The following is a 13,886-nucleotide window of genomic DNA, read 5'->3' on the forward strand; positions in this document are numbered from 1 at the left end:
AGAGGACAGAAAAGAGATGGTAAATATCTGCAGAGCACAGGAAATTGGAGGCAGCGTGGTCACGTGTTTCTAAACTGCAGCATATCTGAAGGATTATATTGCTGAGGGCAGCGCCGCGAGGTGGGGAGAACAGGGTCTTCGCAGCCCACTCGGATTCCGACCTCTCCGTGCCTCCATCCGCACAGGATGGGGGTCCAGTGATACCTGGCCCGAGGGAGCTGTGGACATAAACTGAGGCCAAGATGGGGCTGGGCTGGGCTGCCCCCCAGGAGGCCCTCGAACCTGCCAGAGACTGAGCTCCGTGATCCTTTCACGGGAGCCCCTTTGAAGTTTGTAAACAACTGATTATCAACCTCCTGGATGGCAGGCTTTGAAATGATTTTAAGGCAGAGTATGGAAAAGACCACAATCGGCTATGTCAGTGCTCTCAGAACACAGAGATTAGCACAAGGTCTGCTTTCCCCGTGCTGGGAAATACTGTGAACGGGCATCTGACAGAGGCCACGATGTTCACTTTTCTACTTTCTAAGCAAGACCTGGAGCTGACTATAAATTATTGTTTTAATATGTTCTGGAAAGTCAATAATCGGGGTAGTGTTCATATATTTACCGTTCACCAAAAACTAGAGTAGAGGGGCTTCCCTGGTGGCGCAGTGGTTGAGAATCTGCCTGCCAATGCAGGGGACACGGGTTCGCGCCCTGGTCTGGGAGGATCCCACGTGCCGCGGAGCGACTAAGCCCGTGAGCCACAGCTGCTGAGCCTGCGCGTCTGGAGCCTGTGCTCCGCAACAAGAGAGGCCGCAATAGTGAGAGGCCCGCGCACCGCGATGAAGAATGGCCCCCACTTGCCGCAACTGGAGAAAGCCCTCACACAGAAACGAAGACCCAACACAGCCATAAAATAAATAAATAAATAAAATATTAAAAAAAAAAAACAAAAAAAACTAGAGTAGAAAAAACTTTTTTCCCATGTTGTCTGAAAAGTTCTTTTGCCCCTCCTTTTCTTCCTTCTCCGTCTGCTCTCTTTTCTTTTCCTTGTTCCTGTCTGTCTTTCTCACCACCACCACCCCACCTTCTCTTCCACTGTCTCACTCTCTCCCTCCCACCCTCCCCCGCTCTCTCACCACCCCCAGCCCCTCCTTTCTTGTTCACTCTGTGTCTGCTCCACTGGGGGACTCTTAGCCCTGACGTCTGCTTGCAGCCTTTCGGCCTTAGCTCAGAGCAGCCCTAGGATGCTCTTGCCCAGGGGCTGCCCCTCCTCAGAATTGTCCGCACATACACAGGAGGGACCCAGGACCTGCTGGAGGCCCCAGATACTGGGCTGCCAGCGTGGCCTGCTGCCCCGTCTTCTTGTTTCTAAGCATCACAGCAGACGCGGTGGCGTCAGAGGCAGCCTACCCTCCCCGCATCCTCCTCTCCCACTGCATTCGTTCCTGCAGCAACAGCCAGTGCAATGGCCCCTGCAGACGCCTCTCAACCCCAAATCCCCACTTACTCATGCCCTATACCTGCTTCTGGCAAAGATGCAGGCAAATGAAGTAGAATGAAATTCTAAGAGAAGAATCAGATGCCCAGGGAGGTGTTAAGGGCAGAGCCAAAGAAGCATATAACGTTGAAGGTACAATGAGAGAATGGCACCCCAGCAGAGCAAGTAGCTCTTCTGGGTGGAGAGCAAATGACATGAGAGGGGACAAAGCAGTCAGAATCGCTCTTCTGAAGAAAGACGCTTTGGGGAGAACGAAACCTAGCGAGTCTCTAGCACCTGGATACGTCCTGCTCCCTGCAAAACCTTCCAGATCATTTGTACAGTGTTTCCAGTGTTCTCACAACAGCAAGACTAGAGTGCTTTTCAGGCTAATTCAGCTTGTTATTAAGATACAACATGTATACGGCACAGTGCATGAATCTCTATGTGTATGTACCACACGTTAACAACCCCTTAAATGAATATTAAACCTTTTCCAGGGCCCAGAAGTTTCCCTCACCTGCTGTCCAGCCAACACACTTCTTAAAGGTAGCTGCTGTCCTGACTTCTACCATCACTGATTCATTTTGTTCAGCAGCAAAGTTTTTTAATCAAAAACAAACAAACAAAAAAACGTTAACAATAACTCCCTATTCTTAAGTTGCACTTTATTTTTTTAAAATAATCTTTTCTTATCTTAAGTTTTAAATTTGAAGAACTACCAAAAACACTGTCGAGTTTAAAAGAAAACTAGAGTTTCCCTGTGCATTTATTTATTTATTTATTTATTTATTTGAAGTATAGTTGATTTGTAATGTTGTGTTAGTTTCAGGTGTACAGCAAAGTGATTCAGTTTTATGTATATATGTATATGTATATGTGTGTGTATATATATATATTCTTTTTCAGATTCTTTTCCATTATAGGTTATTACAAAATACTGAGTATAACTTCCGGGGCTATACAGTAGGTCCTTGTTGTTTATGTATTTAATATACTTTATGATTAGGACAAAATTACTAAAAAGCCAGAAATTTCAGAGACTGAATTAGGTTTGCAGTGAACAGTTCATCCTGGAGCCCTCACCGTCTGACAGGCTAATGTTCACAAGACAATTACCAACGACAACGACTAATTGTCTGGGCTAAAGTGTTGTGGGCGTTGCCATTTATTAAGAAGCAGCTGCCCTGCTCGTCCCCAGAGGTGGCTGCATTTCAGAACTGGGCAAGGTGATGCCACGTCCCTCCTTCCTGTGTCTCTGGGGTTTTGTGGGGTTTAATTAATTAATTAATGTTCTTAATGTGCCCTGAGATCCTCAGATGTGAGGTGCTGTCCCAGCGAAAAGTCAAGGCAGCGGTATTATACAACACACAGCTAGAAACACGACTGAGGTTGCAAATTTAACTGTTATTTTATTGCTTACACCACCTAAGTAGCTTGGTAGTCACGAACTAGGGCTTTATTCTAGTGGGAGCGAAGGCATCGTTTACTAGCACTTTCTCTCTCAGTCAGACTGCTACCCTGAGGCGGGGTTACCATGAAGCAAATAAAGCTGGAGGTCCAGGTCCCTCCCAAGGCACAGCACCCACTATTGCATTCCTAATTTTGTATTATTTTTCTTAAAGAGAGCTCCCAAATTGTATAGACCCAAGACCTGTGTCTGCCTTGTTCTTTAACAGAAATAATACAGAGGGAAAGCTAAATAATACATCGTGAAGGCTTTAGGAAAAAGTAACAGTGTACAATCTGGTGGGTTTTGACATTTTTTTAAAATAGTGATCAAAAATCCTAACAAGATTTTTTTGTGAAATGAAACAAAGTGATTCTAAAAGAGCAAATATGGAAGAACAGTTAGTCAACAAAATTTTAAGAAATAACAACAAAGAGCGGGCCAAATTTTCTAATGAATATTAAGACATATTATATTATTGATACTATGTATAAAATAGACAACTGATGGGAACATACTGTATAGCACAGGGAACTCTACCTAATGCACTGCGGTAACCTAAATGAGAGGGAAGTCCAAAAGGGAGGGGATATCTGTATGTGTATGGCTGATTCATTTTGTTGTGTAGTGGAGGCTAACACAACATTGTAAAGCAACCAGACTCCAATAAAAATTAATTAAAAAAATAACTATTTAATCACAAAATCCCAAAATAAAAATGGAGATACTTTTCTAAAAAAAAAAAAAAAAAAAGACATATTATAAAGCCATAGTTATTAAAACAGAGGGTTATTGGGAGTAGGAACAGAACAGAATGGAATCCAGAAAAGAGCCAGATAATTATGAAATGTTCATATATGTTAAAGGTAGCATTGGTGCGGGAAGAATGGAAGGATAAACTGTACAATAAATAGTGCTAACCATAAGGAAAAAAATTAATTTGGGCCCCTATTTCACATAATACACAAAGATCATTTGCAGATATATTAACAGCTTAAAGTTTTTTTAATACTTTTAAATTACGAGAAGAAAATATAGGAGAACGTCTCTATTATCCTGGGGGTGGAGAAACCCTTCCTTAAAAATGTAGAAGGCAGAAGTCATAAAAAAAATATTGACCTGCTAGACCCCATCAGAATTTAAAAGTTCTGTCTGTCAAAAGAACCCCCTATTTTTTAAATAAGTAGATACATGGAGAAAATATTTGCAACACACATGATAGACCAACAATTGAATTCTAGGGAAAGAGGAAAAAAAACACAATAGGCAAAGGAAATGAATGGACAGGAAATGCAAATGACCAATAAACACATAAAAAGTGTCCAACCTCAGTAATAGAGAAATGAAGTTAAAAAAATATCTCCTTTCACAGCTATCATACTAGCAAAAGTTAAAAATGCTGACAACACTAAATACTGGAAAACTAGGAGAGGCTCTGGAGGAAGGCCACTGCTATGGCCATGTTTGGTGGCAATGTATTTCCAGGCCCAACAAGAACGATTCTGGGAATATAGCCTGTGGAAACTCTTGCAAGGGGCCCAGGGATACGTGTGCAAGGATATTTTTTGCAGCACAGTTTGCAATAACAAAACAGTGGAAACAATTTAAATTTCCATCTAAGGACAAATGTGGCCCATTCCATACAGTGGAATCCTACCCAGAAGATAAAAGGAGGGTCGTAGACCTAAGCTTATCAATGTTATTAGATCTCAAACAGCTGAGTGAAGAAGCAAATTTCAGAACGTCCCATACCCAAAAGGTGCCATTTATGTAAAAAATACTGCCACAGGCTTCCCTGGTGGCACAGTGGTTGAGAATCCACCTGCCAATGCAGGGGAAACGGGTTCGATCCCTGGTCCGGGAAGATCCCACATGCCGCAGAGCAACTAAGCCTGTGCACCACAACTACTAAGCCTGTGCTCTAGAGCCTGCGAGCCACAACTACTGAGCCCACGTGCTGCAGTTACTGAAAGCCCACACGCCTAGAGCCCGTGCTCCTCAACAAGAGAAGCCACTGCAATGAGAAGCCCACGCATCCATGGAAGAGTAGCCCCTGCTTGCTGCAAATAGAGAACGCACGTGCGCAGCAACGAAGACCCAACGCAGCCAAAATAAATAAATAAATAAAATTAATTTTAAAAAAACAAAAAAAACCCCAAAAACAAAAGCACTGCCACAAGACGGTAGTGTTTTTTCTATGAATACATGCATAAAAAGAGGTATGGATGGATGCATACTAACAACAATGGCCACTTCTGGGGATGAGAGGGAGAACCAGGCTTGGCCACTGACCAAAGGGAATTCAACTTTAACTGCATTATACTAACTTTTTAAAGGAGGACAGTTTCATGTATTATTAACACAATTACGATTCCCCCCAAAATGTCTAATTATAAACGTAAATTTCTATCTTCAGAATATTACAAAATGGTCATTTTGTTTAGTATTTTAATATTATGATTTCAGAAAAGACTGACAAATGAATTTAAGCCACTCAGCTTTAAGAAGAGGAAAGATCAGAGGTTCGAGTTAAATCATTCATTCGACTGAAGTTCAGTGGAGAACGAGGAGTTGAGGGCACTCTAGAGGTACCGCGAAGTACCTAATGAATCAGATGTAGTCCTTACTCTAAGAGGCTCACAAGTAATTAGGGTGTGAGTGCACTCACCCACACCCCCCCCCACACACACACCTCTAATGATCTTGCAGTGTGAAAGTTGCTAAAGCAGAGGTATGAACAAAGCACAGTGCGTGTTCACTTATTTATTTATTCTTTCATGTAAAAATCTATATTTTACACCTACCATCTGGTAGACATTAACACACTAGATGTTGAAGATTCAGCAATGAACAAGACTAACTTGCACTCCCAAAGCAAGTCAGTAAGAGAAGGAGGAAACATTAAGCCCTGCTAGATGCAGAAAATAAGAGCAATGAAGCTGCTTCAAGGTTGAGTGGTCAGAGACGTCCCTCTGGACATTTAAGCTGAGATCTGAAGGATAAGAAGTAGCCTCGAGACAGTAAGAAGATGGAAACAGTGAGCAGACAGTGCTATCAAGCATTTCTGCTGAAGAGTGGAGATGTCCTTATTTCCTGACCTGTCTCCTTCCTTGGTTTGCCTCTGACCCTTTGGTCTTCTTTGTAACTGTGCTAGTTTCCTGTGGCCACTGTAACAAATTACCACTCAGTTGGTGGCTTAAAACAACAGAAATGTATACTCCCACAGTTCTGGAAGCCAGAAGTCCAAAATCAGTACAGTATCCCTGGGCAGAAGTCAAGGTGTTGGCAGGGCCAGGCTCCCTCTGTCTTGGATAATTTCATCTCAAGATCCTTCATCACACTTACAAAGACTTTTTACCAAAACTAAGGTAACATTTGCACGTTCCAGGGATTGGGATGTGAACATCCTTCGGGAAGTCACGTTTCAGTCTAAGCTCGGGAGCACCTGGGCGCTGTGTATCCACCCAAGTGCTTCCTAGGAAGGTAAACTCAACTTGTCCGAATCCGAAGTCACAGCACCTCCACCAAACGATTCACTCACTCTTCTTATTCCCATCTTGCAAAACGGTTCCACCATCCACCTAGTTTCTGAAGTCACCCTTGAGGTTTCCTTCTTCCACAGTCTTCCTTCCCCATATGCAGTAAAACATCAAGTTCCATTAAGTCTCCAAAATATCTCCCAGGTTCATCCACAATCACGCTTCTGGTTCAGCCCCTCATCTCTTTCCAGCACAGTCCAGTGGCCCTTGGAAAGTCTTCCCAGAAACTAGAAGTTGACGGTGTATCCCTTTCTAGTTAAAGATTCCTGATGGTTGCTCATCAGTTATGTTGTGATTAAATAGAATCTAGACCCTTTTGTGAGGGCTCATAAGACCTCAGCTGCCTCTCCTCCATCTCTTGTCCTGCTTCCTATTTCCTGCCACCCCCTCACTTCCCGCTTCAGCAGCACTGAGCTGGTGCTTTCCCCTCATACGCCCTGGTCTCTAACACCTCCTTATTTGGCACAGGCACATTGTGTTCCCTCTGCCAGGAAAATCTTTATGAAAGCTCCAATTTGTTTTTGAAGTTTTGACTCAAAAGCTTTCTTTTCTATGAAGTCTATGTTAATGTTCCCAAGATGACTTAGGCATAACTCTGCTGTGGTCCCACCACAATTTTCTACCCTTCACAACAAATCTCTGATTATAAATTCATTTGTCTTGCATGTTTATCCTGCCACTAGACCGTGCAAGGCTCACCAGGTACTAGACCAGGCTCCCAAAGGCTAGTATATGGGATGTATTAGCTGAATGAACAGCAAGAGGCTGATGATGAAGTCTACAATGATACAAAGGAAAACACTCGCAGGCCGCATGAAAGCAGGACAATGAGCTTTTCCATATTGTTCAAGGAAACAGTGACTCCCTCCTGGACTGCAGTGCAGACTCCAAGCCATAGAGTACGGTGAACTTGAGCTCAGTGCACTGGTAATTCCCAGATCACTGTCTTGACATGAGACTGTAGGTTTTAGCCTCCAACAGGCAAAACTGGAGTTTGTGTCTCCTGAGGACAGGAGAAAGAACACCATGACAAAAATCACCAGCGTTATTCTTTTTTTGTGAACATGGGCTGTAATCATGATGCTGATTTTTCAGCCTCGCTCTGTTTAGGCCCTTTGTCATGTAGTGGCCTCCACTCCAATTCTGGGCTCAGCCTGGGACCTGCTTCGGATAAGTGACATGTGTTAGCTCAAAGCCTAGACCTCAAGAGGCCTTATGTATTTCCACTTGGTCTCTTGCAGCTTTGCCATCACCATGAGAACATGCCCCATCCAGCCTGCTACAGGACGAGAGGCACATGGGGCAGAGCCAAGGCCAGCCTAGATCTGCCAAGAGGCAACTGACCCCAAGACACGTGAGAAGACCCAGCCAAGATCAGCAGAGCTGCCTAGCTGACCCCAGCTGCATGAGCAAAATACACTTATTGTGGGATGCCACTGTGGTTTTGCAGTTGTTTGTTAGCAGCATTATTGTGGCAATGGACTACTGATGCAGTCACAAAATATAACAGCGAGAATCAAGTAAATACTGAAGCTGGTTCTTTGAAAAATACCAATTAAATTGACACTGGTGAGACTAAGGGAAAAAAAGACACAAATACAAAATACCAGGAATAAAACACAGAAACATAGGGGACATCTATAAAGTAAGACGGTAGATATAAACCCATAAGAACATTAAATGTAAATGAACAAAATACTATAATTAAAAGACAACAGTTGTCACACTAGATAAAAATAACAACAACCAAACTTATGCTGTTTATAAGAGATACATCTAACATGTAAGGAAATAGGAAGGATGAAAATAAAAGAATGGATAGAGATATAACGTGCAAATATGAATCAAAGAAAGCAGGTGTGCCATATTAAAATCAGAAAAAGTAAGCTTTAAGGCAAAAAAATGTCACTAGAGATAAAGAAGGACACTTCATAACTGATTTATTTTAAGTTCAGGGAAGAAATAATGACTTAAAAATTATGCACCTAATAACATAGACTCAAAATACATAACTAAAAATTATAGACTATGAATAGAAATTGGTACATCCACAATCAAAGCAGGAGACTTTAACAGACCTCTCATGAATTGTTCAAACAATTGATGAAATCAAAAGGATAAAATATTTGACATTATTATCAAACGTGACTGATTCATATAGAACCCTGCACCTAACAACTAGAGGATATACACATTTTTCATGGACTCCAGGAACATTTACCAAAATTGACCATATGCTCAACAAAATTTAAAGGGTCAAAATCACACAGAGTAGGTTCTCTGACTTTAGTGCAATTAAGCTAAAAGCTAGTGATAAAAAGATGAGACTATCCAAATGGACAGAAAAAACGTGGTATGTACAAACAATGGAATATTAATCAGCCTTAAAGAGAAGGAACTCCTGCAACATGTGATGATATGGATAAACCTTGAACATATTATGCTAGGTGAAATAAGTCAGTCACAGGAGGGCAAATACTACATGATTTCACTTATATGTGGTATCTAAAAGTCAAACTCATAGAAGCAGAGAGTAAAATGGTAGTTGCCAGGGGTTGGGGGGAGGGGGAAATGAGGAGATGCTATTCAAAAGTGTAAAGTTTCAGTAACGCAAGATGAATAAGTTCTAGATCTGCTGAAAACACTGTGACTGTAGTTAACAAAACTCCAGTATACACTTAAAAATTTAAGAAAGTAATGCTCATGTTAGGTGTTCTTACCATAATAAAAACTTTTTTAAAAAAGATAAATAGGATATCCCCATATGTTTGGGAGTAAATATTCTTTTAAATAACTTATGAGCCAAAGAATAAAATGAAATTTCAAAAATATTGATAATGAGTACATTATAAAACAAAACTTGTAAGGTGCAGCTAAATCCAAGCATAGAGGAATACTTATAGTTTAAACACTCATTTTAGAAAAGAAGAACAACCGAAAATCAATGAGGGGACTTCCCTGGTGGCGCAGTGGCTAAGAATCCACCTATGAATGCAGGGGACACAGGTTTGAGCCCTGGTCCAGGAAGATCCCACACGCCGCGGAGCAACTAAGCCCGTGTGCCACAACTACTGAGTCTGCGCTCTAGAGCCTCCGAGCCACAACTACTGAGACCACGCACCACAACTACTGAAGCCCGCACGCCTAGAGCCCATGCTCCGCAACAAGCCACCACAATGAGAAGCCAGTGCACTGCAACGAAGAGTAGCCCCTGCTCTCCGCAACTAGAGAAAGCCTGCACGCAGCAACAAAAACCCAACTCAGCCAAAAATAAATAAATAAAATAAATAAATTAGAAAAAAAAAAAAAAAAAAGGAGTGAAGAATCCCAAAAATCAACCCACAAATACAATATGGGCAATTGATTTACGCAAAGGTGGCACTACAATGAGGGAAGTGATGACCTTTTCAGTAAATGGTGCTTGGTCAATTGGATATCTATACTTTTTAAATGAAACAATTCCTCTGCCACAGCACACATGAAAATCAATTCCATGTGGATGGTAGATCTAAATGTGAAAGGCACACCAACATGAAGTGGGGAATTGAGCAAAGTTGTCTAGGACCCGTTCTTCATTACCACACCCCAAGACTGTCTACACTCGAGTTATGCTAAATTAAGTAATAAACATTTAGCAAACTTCTAAATCATTTCTAAAGAAGATAAAACATTAAAACATTCATTACTAAGTTTAAGTTTATATACTTTTGGCTTCTTTTTTTTTTTTTTTTACAGAGGGGTTAAAGATATTTGGATCTGTTAATGAAGCTATTTGGATATGCCATGTCAAAAAATTGTGCTGTAAAGAAGCATATACCTCTAAAAATTATGAAATTCATGAAATTTGCTAGTCTGCTAGGAAATGTTAGTATATGACAGACAATCCACAATTGTCTACTTCCTCATTTTCTCTATAAAATGAAGGCTATAATGGTTAAAAATTATAATCAACATATATAATTGAAATTACTAGAAATATTAAGGATAAAGGGAAACAATTTAGTATGAAAAATACGCAAGGAATGTAGAATGTGTTTTTGTTAAGGTAAAAAAGAAAGAAATTGACTCGTTTCAGAATAAGAAAGGGAAGGAACAGGACAAAACCTGAATGATACAGAAAGTTGTAGAAGGTTTATGGAATGAAATTTTATGTTAAGTGGTTGGTCAAAGCTGGTAAAGGTTGGACAGATTTACTTATAAGGTTTCTTTTTTTAATGAGCTTTAGTATCAATAACACTTGAATGCAAAACTAGAGTTTGGCTTTTCCTCTATTAAAACAACAAAGTTTTCTTGGGTTATTGGTCTATCTTAATGAGACATAGCAAGGGTTTTTATTTACCTTTTAAGTAATCTGCCTAGGAAACAAAGGCTCTATGTCTTATTAGAATAATTTCCTGTGCTTTATGTGGACCTTTATTATGTCCTTGACTAAGAGAACTAAGTCTTCTTGCTTTCAAAAGAGCTAAAGTTTGTTTGTTTTTACAACCATGTCACCTCCTATAGTTACCTTTAGATTCTTTAGTGTTATTTTGATTAAATAGGTAACTAGGTATTTTTTCATAGTGACTTGTGGTCCTATAAAATCAGGTGTTCAAACCTTTAAAGGTGTTTCACAACCTTTGGTATTTTGTCTTCCCAAAATCAAATCCTAAATAAAAGCTTGATCCTGAATTGATTTTCCAGAGAGCCCCCTTAGAAAATCTCAAAGGATCTGTTCTTTTACCTTGTAAAAGAAAGATATCAGAAATTAATAGATGTGTGAAGACCTAAATGTAAGGCCAGACACTATCAAACTCTTAGAGGAAAACATAGGCAGAACACTCTATGACACAAATCACAGCAAGATCCTTTTTGACCCACCTCCTAGAGAAATGGAAATAAAAACAAAAATAAACAAATGGGACCTAATGAAACTTAAAAGCTTTTGTACAGCAAAGGAAACCATAAATAAGATGAAAAGACAACCCTCAGAATGGGAGAAAATATTTGCAAATGAAGCAACTGACAAAGGATTAATCTCCAAAATTTACAAGCAGCTCATGCAGTTCAATATCAAAAAACAAACAACCCAATCCAAAAATGGGCAGAAGACCTAAATAGACATTTCTCCAAAGAAGATATACAGATTGCCAACAAACACATGAAAGAATGCTCAACATCATTAATCGTTAGAGAAATGCAATCAAAACTACAATGAGATATCATCTCACACCGGTCAGAATGGCCATCATCAAAAAATCTACAAACAATAAATGCTGGAGAGGGTGTGGAGAAAAGGGAACCCTCTTGCACTGTTGGTGGGAATGTAACTCGATACAGCTACTATGGAGAAGAGTGGAGGTTTTCAAAAACTAAAAATAGAACTACCATACCACCCAGCAATCCCACTACTGGGCATATACCCTGAGAAAACCATAATTCAAAAAGAGTCATGTACCAAAGTGTTCACTGCAGCTCTATTCACAATAGCCAGGACATGGAAGCAACCTAAGTGTCCATCAACATGATGAATGGATAAAGAAGATGTGGCACATATGTGTACAGTGGAATATTACTCAGCCATAAAAAGAAACGAAATTGAGTTATTTGTAGTGAGGTGGATGGACCTAGAGACGGTCATACAGAGTGAAGTAAGTCAGAAAGAGAAAAACAAATACCGTATGCTAACACATATACATGGAATCTAAAAAAAAAAAAAAGGTCATGAAGAACCTAGGGGCAAGATGGGAATAAAGACACAGACTTACTAGAGAATGGACTTGAGGATACGGGGAGGGGGAAGGGTAAGCTGGGACAAAGTGAGAGAGTGGCATGGACATATATACACTACCAAACGTAAAATAGCTAGCTAGTGGGAAGCAGTCGCATAGCACAGGGAGATCAGCTCGGTGCTTTGTGACCACCTAGAGGGGTGGCATAGGGACGGTGGGAGGGAGGGAGATGCAAGAGGGAAGAGATATGGGAGCATATGTACATGTATAACTGATTCACTTTGTTATAAAGCAGAAACTAACACACCATTGTAAAACAATTATACTCCAATAAAGATGTTAAAAAAAAAAAAGAGAACAGAATGAACATAACTATGGCACACCCATATGCAGCCACCAAACAAAATGAGGAAAAAAAAAAATAGATGTGTGGAGTTGCATGAAAAGCACTGTCAAACAGGAACAGATGCTAACTTTCCCTAGGTTATATTTGTATGGGCAAGTGTTATTAATATAAATATTTCAGGAATTATATGAAGTGCCTAGAAATTTGTCAATGTCCTTGCAGTCCATATGTCCCAGTACTGCTTTGCCTGATATTAAACAAGGACAACATAATGTTACCAATATGCCAGTTATTATTTTAAAATGTAGTATGCCACAGAAACAACCAAGTTTCCTTGTCAACTGAGTAATTTTTAAATGAACTCTCATAAGATCTTTAGCCACAGCCATTTAAGTCTTTTGTCATACACAAATAGTTATTGCTTTATTCTGATGCTTTCCTGAAAGCTCTTGCAATCAGCTACAAGCCAGAAGGTTTGTCTTCAACAAAAGGAACTGTCTGTGACTAGGTCCATGTTGTCATTTTCTTAGACAGTTTTACTCACACTTCAATTCACGTCGCGTTTATTTTTTTCACGTAAGATTATATCGTACCCATTTCCCTTCACTGTCTGTAAACTTTTTAAAGGCTACTGCAGGGCTTCCCTGGTGGTGCAGTGGTTGGGAGTCTGCCTGCCAATGCAGGGGACATGGGTTCGAGCCCTGGTCCGGGAGGATCCCACATGGGGAGCGACTGGGCCCGTGAGCCACAACTGCTGAGCCTGCGCGTCTGGAGCCTGTGCTCCGCAATGGGAGAGGCCGCGATGGTGAGAGGCCCACGCACCGCGATGAAGAGTGGCCCCTGCTTGCCACAACTAGAGAAAGCCCTCGCACAGAAACGAAGACCCAACACAGCCAAAAATAAATAAATAAGTTTAAAGGCTACTGCATAGCTGTCCAGTGAATACTCACAAGTTTAGCCATCCCTCTCTTAAGGGAGATTTGGGGTTTTTTAATTTGTCTGTTTACTTGGATATTTTCTGTTCGTTCATTTTTAGTATTATGATTAAGCTTAGGGAAAAGTCTTGAACGTGTATCTTTTTATAGACTTAGGATTATTTCCTCAGACTTGCTACAGTTGAGGTCAAAGAATATGAGCACTTAATGGATTCTGGTAACCATTTCTGGACTGTATTCCAGAAATACAACCTTCATAGCTGTCAGAAACCGAGGACTAGTTGCCAAGCTTCTTGCCTAGAACCGAGCATCTTAATTACAACACATATTTATAACGTAGTAGGCAACAGCGGGGAGAAAAACGTCTTGGGTTTTAACGTGCATTTTAGTTTTATGGAAGCTGAATATTTTCCCACACTTATTATGAATAATTTTTTGTA

The 13,886-nt window shown here is 40.6% G+C and overlaps 1 protein-coding gene across 1 annotated transcript in view; it reads right to left on the minus strand.

Annotated features, from left to right (window-relative positions):
• CFAP61 (cilia and flagella associated protein 61) overlaps nucleotides 1-13,886 on the minus strand; it is a 253,462-nt gene that overhangs the window by 189,089 nt on the left and 50,487 nt on the right. The gene's annotated exons all lie outside the window — the stretch shown is intronic.

The sequence above is a fragment of the Eschrichtius robustus genome, chromosome 16 (genome assembly GCF_028021215.1).
Source record: "Eschrichtius robustus isolate mEscRob2 chromosome 16, mEscRob2.pri, whole genome shotgun sequence".
Classification (NCBI taxonomy): Eukaryota; Metazoa; Chordata; class Mammalia; order Artiodactyla; family Eschrichtiidae; genus Eschrichtius; species Eschrichtius robustus.